The sequence below is a fragment of the Hypanus sabinus genome, chromosome 32, assembly GCF_030144855.1.
Source record: "Hypanus sabinus isolate sHypSab1 chromosome 32, sHypSab1.hap1, whole genome shotgun sequence".
Lineage (NCBI taxonomy): Eukaryota > Metazoa > Chordata > Chondrichthyes > Myliobatiformes > Dasyatidae > Hypanus > Hypanus sabinus.
In genome coordinates, this window is record NC_082737.1 from 5,350,948 (window position 1) to 5,359,117 (window position 8,170).

At 44.6% G+C, this 8,170-nt stretch overlaps 1 protein-coding gene across 1 annotated transcript in view; it reads right to left on the reverse strand.

Annotated features, from left to right (window-relative positions):
- The window catches only part of LOC132384391 (NACHT, LRR and PYD domains-containing protein 3-like), a 61,740-nt gene extending 54,344 nt beyond the window's left edge, over positions 1 to 7,396 (reverse strand). The window contains exon 1 of the mRNA XM_059955497.1: positions 7,321 to 7,396. The gene's annotated coding sequence lies outside the window, so the exon portion shown is untranslated. The remainder of the gene's footprint in view (positions 1 to 7,320) is intronic.
- Between the last annotated feature and the right edge of the window lie 774 nt (positions 7,397 to 8,170).

Consider the following 8,170-nt stretch of genomic DNA (forward strand, 5'->3'; position numbering starts at 1 on the left):
TTAGATGTAGATGTAGAGGTCCAGGAAAAGATCCTTGTGGGACACCTCTAGTCAGAACCCTCCAATCCGAATGTACCCTCTCCAGCACGACCCTCTGCTCTCTGCAGGAAAGCCAATTCTGAATCCACCTGGCCAAACTTCCCTGGATCCAATGCCTTCTGACTCTCTGAATAAGCCAACTATTTGGGACTCATTGAGGTGGTGGGATACAGGCTAGACAGAGATTCTACAAGATGGTTGCTATATTTCATTGAGGTGGAAGACTACAGTCTGGATAGTGTTTCTACAAGATGGGCAGGGAATGAACACATGGAGCCAGGTGGGAGAAGGGGAACAAGGGCGATCTCTGATGGTAGTCCAGCAATACACCGACTGACTGATTGTACAGACTCTATAATAACAAAGCTAGAACAATCAAGAAGAACTTTAGTATATGCCCCTTTCCACTCAACAAGGTTTATCGACGCACCATGGAAAGTATCCCATCCAGATATATCACGTGGTCGTACGGTTACTGCTCTTCCCACGACTGCGGGGAGCTACAGCTGAGCATGTCATGGAAACCAAGCTCGCTTTCATGAATTGTGTCTATCCTTCCCGCTGCCTCAGTAAAACAGCCAACATAATGTACGATCCCCACAACCCTGGACGTTCTCACTTCTCATCCTCCCATCGGGTCGAAGATGAAATTAAACCAAAGCAGACCTCCAGGCTGAAGGGCAGTTTCCATTCTGCTGTTGCAAGCGTACTGAATGTTCCCCAGCGTGATGAAATGGACTCCTGACCTCACAGTTTAAATCAAAGTGACCTTGCACCACATATCTACAGTTCAAGTCAGAAGTTTACATACACCTTAGCCAAACACATTTCAACTCAGCTTTTCACAATTCCTGACATTTAAACCGAGAAAACATTCCCTGTCTTAGGTCAATTAGGATTGCTACATTATTTTAAGAATGTGAAATGCCAGAATAATAGTAGAGAGAATGATTTAGAACCACAGAACAATAGAATATTACAGCATAGAAACAGGTCTTTTGGCCCTTCTTGGCTGTGCCAAATCATTTTTCTGCCCAGTCCCACTGACCTGCACCTGGACCATATCCCTCCATAAACCTCTCATCCATGTACCTGTCCAAGCGTTTCTTAAATGTTAAAAGTGAGCCCGCATTTCCACCTCATCTGGCAGCTTCTCCGCACTCCCACCAGTCTCTGTGTGAAGAACCCTCACCACCCCCATGTTCCCTTTAAACTTTTCCCCCTTCACCCTTAACCTATGTCCTTTGTTTGCTTTCCTCTACAGCCTCAGTGGAAAAAATACACGCTTGCATTCACTCTATCTATACCTGTCATGATTTTATATACCTCTATCAAGTCTCCCCTCATTCCTCTACGCTCCAGGGAATAAAGTCCTAGACTATTCAACCATTCTCTGTAACTCAGTTTCTCAAGTCTCAGCAATATCCTTGTAAACCTTCTCTGCACTCTTTCAACCTTATTAATATCCTTCCTGCAATTATGTGACCAAAGCAGCACACGATACTCCAAATTTGGCCTCACCAATGCCTTATATAACCACACCATAACATTACAACTCTTATACTCAGTGCTTTGATTTATAAAGGCCAATGTACCAAAAGATTTCTGTATGACCCTATCTACCTGTGACGCCACTTTCAGGGAATTTTGTATCTGTATTCTCAGATCCCTCTGTTCTACTGCACTCCTCAGTGCCCTACCATTTGCCTTGTATGTTCTACCTTTTTTTTTTCCTTCCAAAGTGCAATACCTCACACTTGTCTGTACTAAACTCCACCTGCCATTTTTCAGCCCATTTTTCCAGATGGTGCAAATCGCTCTGCAAGCTTTGAAAACATTTCTCTCTGTCCAGTACACCTCCAATCTTTGTATCATCAGCAATTCTGCTGATCCAATTTACCACATTATCATCCAGATCATTGATATAGATGACAAATAACAATATACCCAACATCAACTTCTGTGGCACACCTCCACTCAGAGAAGCAATCCTCCCACTACCACTCTTTGGCTTCTCCCATTGAGCCAATGTCTAATCCGATTTACTACCTAGCGACGTGTACACCTAGCGACTGAATTATCCTAAATAACCTCCAATGCGGGGCCTTTTCAAAGACCTTATAGAAGACCATGTAGACAAAATCCATTGCCTTCCCTTCATCCTCTTTCCCCGTAACCTCCTCGAGAAATTCTAATAGATTTGTTAAACATGACCTACCACGCACAAAGTCCTGTTGACTCTCCCTAATAAATCCCTGTCTATTCAAATACTTGTAGATCCTTTCCAATATTCCAATTATTTACCTACTACCGACATAAATCTTACCGGCTTATAATTTCCTGGATTACTTTTACAGCCCTTTTTAAACAGCAGAACAACACGAGCTATCCTCCAGTCCTCCGGCACCTCATCCATGGACACCGACATTTGAAATATATCTGCCAGGGCCCCTGCAATTTCAACACTCGTCTCCTTCAAGGTCCGAGGAAATGCTCTTTCAGGTCATGGGGATGTATCTACTCTGATTTGCCTCAAGATAGTATGCTCCGTCTCCTCTTCAAACTGTATAGGTTGCATGACCTCATTTCCATTGACTCCATGCCAGTTTCTTTAGTAAATACAGATGCAAAAAAAACATCTCTCCCATTTCTTTTGGTTCTATACATAACCCACCACTCTGATCTTCAAGAGGACCAATTTTATCCCGTATTATCCTTTTGCTCTTAATTTACCTGTGGGAACGCTTTGGATTATCCTCATCTTGACTGCCAAAGCAACCTCATGTTTTCTTTTAGCCCTCCTGATTTATTTTTTAAGTATTTATTGCACTTTTTATACTCCTGAAGCACCTTATTTGCTCCCTGTTTTCTATACATGTCATACATCTCTCTCTTCTTCTTTACGAGAGTTCCAATATCTCTTGAAAACCAAGTTTCCTTACTCTTAGTTACGTTGCCTTTAACCCTGATAGGAACATACAAGCTCTGCACTCTCAAAATTTCACCTTCGAAGGTCTCCCACTTACCAACAACATCTTTGCCTGAGAACAACCTGTTCCAATACACGGTTTTTAGATCCTTTTTCATAAGTTCGAGTTTTTCCTTTTTCCAGTTTAGAACCTCAACCAACACTAGATCTATTTTTATCCACGATCAAGTTGAAACGAATGGTGTTATGATCACTGGAACTGGAATGTTCCTTACACACACTTTTGTCACCTGTCCTAACTCGTTTCCGAATCGGAAATTTAATATTGCATCTTCTCTGGTTGGTACCTCTATATATTGACTTAGAAAACTTTCCTGAACATATTTTACAATCTCTAACCCGTCTAGACCGATAACAGTATGGGAGTCCCAATCAATATGTGCAAAATTAAAATCCCCTCCTAACACAACTTCATGTTTACTGCAGTTGTCTGCTATCTCTCTGCAGATTTGGTCCTCCAATGTTTTCGCTGACTATTGTGTGGTCTATAATTCAACTCCATTAATGAGGTTATACCTTTCCTGTTTCTCAGCTCCACCCTTGTAGACTCGGCAGACACGCCCTCTAATCTGTTGTGACTGAACACTGCTGTAACATTTACCCTGACTAGTATGCCACTTACCTCCCTTCATTCCTCTGCCACCATCACGTCTGAAACATCGGAACACGGGAGCACTAGGCTGCAAGAACTGACCCTCCTGTAGCCAAGTTTCGCTAATGGCTATAATGTAATATCAATCCACGCCCTCAGCTCTTCAGCCTTCTCCACAATACTCCTTGCTTTGAAATAGATACACCTCAGAAGATTATTACTACCACAGAAAACCCTTCTAATTCTGACTTTGCATGCACTTTTAACATCATTTATTTTCACCCCCGCTCCACTATCTGCTCTGGCACTTTGGTTCCCATCCCCCTGCAAATCTAGTTTAAACCCTCACCAATAGCACTAACAAACCTCACTGCAAGGATATTGGTCCCCTTATAATTCAGGTGTAACCTGTCTCTCTTGTACAGGTCCCACCTGCCCCAGAAGATGTCCAAATGATCCTGAAATCTGAAACACTACTCCCTACACCAGTTCCTCAGCCATGTGTTCATCTGCCAGAGCATCCTATTCTTACCCTCACTAGCACGTGGCGCAGGAGGCAATCCTGAGATTACCACCCTCGAGGTCCTGCTTTTTAACTTCCTACCAGCTCCCTATACTCGCTTTTCAGACCTCCTCCCTATTTCTTCCTACGTCATTGGTACCGATGTGTACCACAACATCTGGCTGATCACTCTCCCACTTCAGAATGCTGTGAACACGATCAGAGACATCCCTGACCCTGGCACCCAGGAGGCAACTAACCATCTGGGAGTCTCTGTCACGACCAGAGAACCTCCTGTCTGTACCTCTAAAAATCGAGTCCCCTATCACTATCACTTTCCTCGTCTTCCACCCTCCCTTCTGCACTGCAGAACCAGATTCAGTGCCAGAGATCCGGCTGCCGCAGTTTGTCCCAGGTATGTCATTCCCCCCCCCCCCAACCAACAGTATCCAAATCGGCATACCTGCTTTGGAAGGGAATGGCCACAGGGGAACTCTGCTCTGCCTGCCCTTTCCCCTTCCATTGCCTAACTGTAACCCAATTACCTCCTTTGTGCTGCTCCTTTGGCATAACTACCTCCCTGAAACTACTAGCTATAAACTCCTCATTCTCCCGAATGATCCGGAGGTCATCAAGCTGTACCCTAACGCGGTTTGTTAGGAGCTGCAGCTGGATGCACTTTTTACACGTGTGGTTATTAGGTACACCGGAAGTCTCCCCAACTTCCCACATCCTGCAAGAGGAACATTCCAAATCCTGCCTGGCATTCTCTCTACTCTAAACAAACAAAAAAAATTACCGGAACCTACCCTCGTCTCTGCCTGTTCACGCCGAAGCCTGTTGAGCCAAAACCGTCCCACTCCGCTGCCCGCTGTATATGGTGGTCTTTTTCTTTAAACCTTTACCGCCCTCGGTCACGCAATTGCGCAGTCTAACCTCTTTTCCCTGAGCAGTGTAAAAAAAAACTTCTCTCCGAGATTCCTTTACTCCTTCACTCTCAGCCTCTTGCTTTACTTCAGCTTTTAATTCTTTCATCACATTCTCAGTGGATAAGAAGTTTACATACACTTTGTTAGTATTTGGTACCATTGCCTTTAAATTGTTTAACTTGGTCCAAACGTTTTGGAGAGCCTTCCACAAGCTTCTCTCAATAAGTTGCTGGAATTTTGTTCCATTCCTCCAGTCTGAACTGGTGTAACTGAGTCAGGTTTGTAGGCCTCCTTGCTCGCACACTCTTTTTTCAGTTCTGCCCACAAATTTTCGACCGGATTGAAGTCAGGGCTTTGTGATAGCAACTCCAATGCCTTGACTTTGTTGTCCTTAAGCAGTTTTTCCACAACTTTTGAGGTATGCTTGGGGTCATTGTTCATTTGGAAGAAACATTTGCGACTGAGCTTTAACTTCCTGGCTGATATCTTGAGATGTTGCTTCAATATATCCACATAATTGTCCTTCCTCGTGATGCCATCTATTTTGTGAAGTGCACCAGTCCCTCCTGCAGCAAAGCACCCCCAGAACATGATGCTGCCATCCCCATATTTCATGGGTGGTATGGTGTTCTTCGGCTTGCAAGCCTCACCCTTTTTCCTCTAAAGATAACGATGGTCATTATGGCCAAACAGTTCAATTTTAAGTTTCATTAGACCAGAGGACATTTCTCCAAAAAGTAAGACCTTTGTCCCCATGTGCACTTGCAAACGGTAGTCTGAAATTTTTTTTATGTCGGTTCTGGAGCAGTGGTGTTTTTCTTTGCTGAGCAGCCTTTCAGGTTATGTCGATATAGGACTCGTTTTGCTGTGGATGTGGATACTTGTCTACTTGTTTCCTCCAGCATCTTCACAAGGTCCTTTGCTGTTGTTCTGGGATTGATTTACACTTTTCGCGCCAAAGTACGTTCATCTCTGGGAGACAGAATGCGTCTCCTTCCTGAGCGGTATGACGGCTGCGTGGTCCCATGGTGTTTATACTTGCATAATATTGTTTGTGCAGATGAAAATACAGGCATCTGGAAATTGCTCCCAAGGATGAACCAGACTTGTGGAGGTCCACAAATTTTTTTCTGAGGTCTTGGCTGATCTCTTGATTTTGTTGTTAAACTTAAAACCCACTGGAATTGTGATATAGTCCAATAAAAGTGAAATTATCTGTCTGTAAACAATTGCTGGAAAAACTACTCGTGTCATGCATAAAGTAGATATCCTCAACGTCTTGCCAAAACTATAGTTTGCTAATATGAGATATGTGGAGCTGTTAAACAATGAGTTTCAATGACTTCATCCTATGTATATGTAAGCTTCTGACTTCAACTGTACCTGCACCACACTCTCTCTGAATCCATAATGATTTGTTACATTCTGTTATTGTTTAACCTCAATACACTGTTGCATTGTATTAATCTGTGCGGATGATACCGAAGACAAGATTTACAATCTACCTCGGTACATGTAAAAATAATATAAAGATGCCCCATTTTAATCCTGTGGAATTATTATACAGATTGGGTTGCTCTTTTGGAAATTCTGGAGGGAGTATACATGCTTCCGAGAAACGCAGACAAATGAAAAAGACTTAATTCTCGCATTAATGTGCACATATATCGGGAAACATTGGTTGCATTTCGGCAAGTCGTAGCAATGGCAATAAGATGGAAATAAACTTCCCAGTCCCCCGAGAAGACATGAGAGATCTGAATTACACTGTCCTGTCTGACGCGGGGAAAGATGAAACTTCTCATACATGTTGAGCAGTGTCCCGAGGGTGAGATTTCACTGTTTTAACCTCGTGTCTGCAAGAACGTAACAGGCCGCATGGCCGCTTCCAGTTTGCTGGAAATATGTAGAACAATTATCGGTCCAGGTGAAGTTTGGATCCGCTACCGGGCCAGATGATGTAGGTAATGTTCCCCAGGCACAACTTAACGAATGGGTTTAGTCCCGGCATCAGCACCTCATCCCGCTCCTGTGACCAAAACACCAGAGGCTGAGCGGCGGCTCATCTCAGCCGGTTCGGTGTGAAGGTCCCACAACCCGGACCGACCTGGGCAGGTTGTGTCTAGGAAGCGGGACGAAGCTGCCAGTTCGGGAAAGTTAACAGAACACACTGCCCAACATCAGTTTTCCCCCTTGCAATCGGCCTCAGGACTCACCGATGGGAAATTGTCCATCTCGTTCATCTCTAGTGACCGGTCTCAGTACTCACCGATAGGAACTTGATCTATTTGTCCCGTAGACAACGATCCGTCCCCCGGCACCCCACCGCCCCACCGACGATGCGCTTCAACGGAGAACGGAAAGAAATCCACCGTCCATCCGGAGACTGTGAGAGCGGGGGCGGGGCGCGGAAGCGAAAATCCACAGAAGCTGCAGATCTGCGTTTGAAGCGAGAAACCGGATCACGTGACGGGTGGAGGATCTCCCACCTGAACTGGTGACTCTGCTCCTCGCCCCTCACACGCTGTCCGACCTACCTGCCACATTTTACACCAACTACATTTTAAATTTTTCCCCGCCCCCATCGCTTCACCTCTCGGTTCTCAGAATTAGGGTTCGATTCCTATTCCGATCCGATAAACAAGTCAGACCGGAATAGGTATTGCACTGGTTTCTTTACAATCAGCCTATGTTTATAAACTCTAATATCTATTCACATTCCCCCGGGTTCACTGGACAGGAACACTGAAACATCAAATGAGAAACAGCAGGCGGTGGTCATTCAGCCGCTCTAACCATCAACAAGATGGCGGCTGCTCTCGCATCTCAGCCACATGTTCATGCCTGATCCTCATTTCCTCGATCCCTTCGGTCTCCACACATCTGCAGATGTCTGTTTTATGTCAAAACAATCACTGATCGTTCTCGTCCTCCAGAAATCAGTCTGGTGAATCTCTAAAACAAATACTCTCTAACTTCTTAGATAATACTCCCTGGAATTAAGTTCCATACTACTCACCTCCCAGACCGTCACTATTTCCAACTCCCCACATTCCCCATCATCTGAATCCACCTCTCATTCCCCAGCTCTTGCCCCATCCACAGCCCTCTCTGCTTTT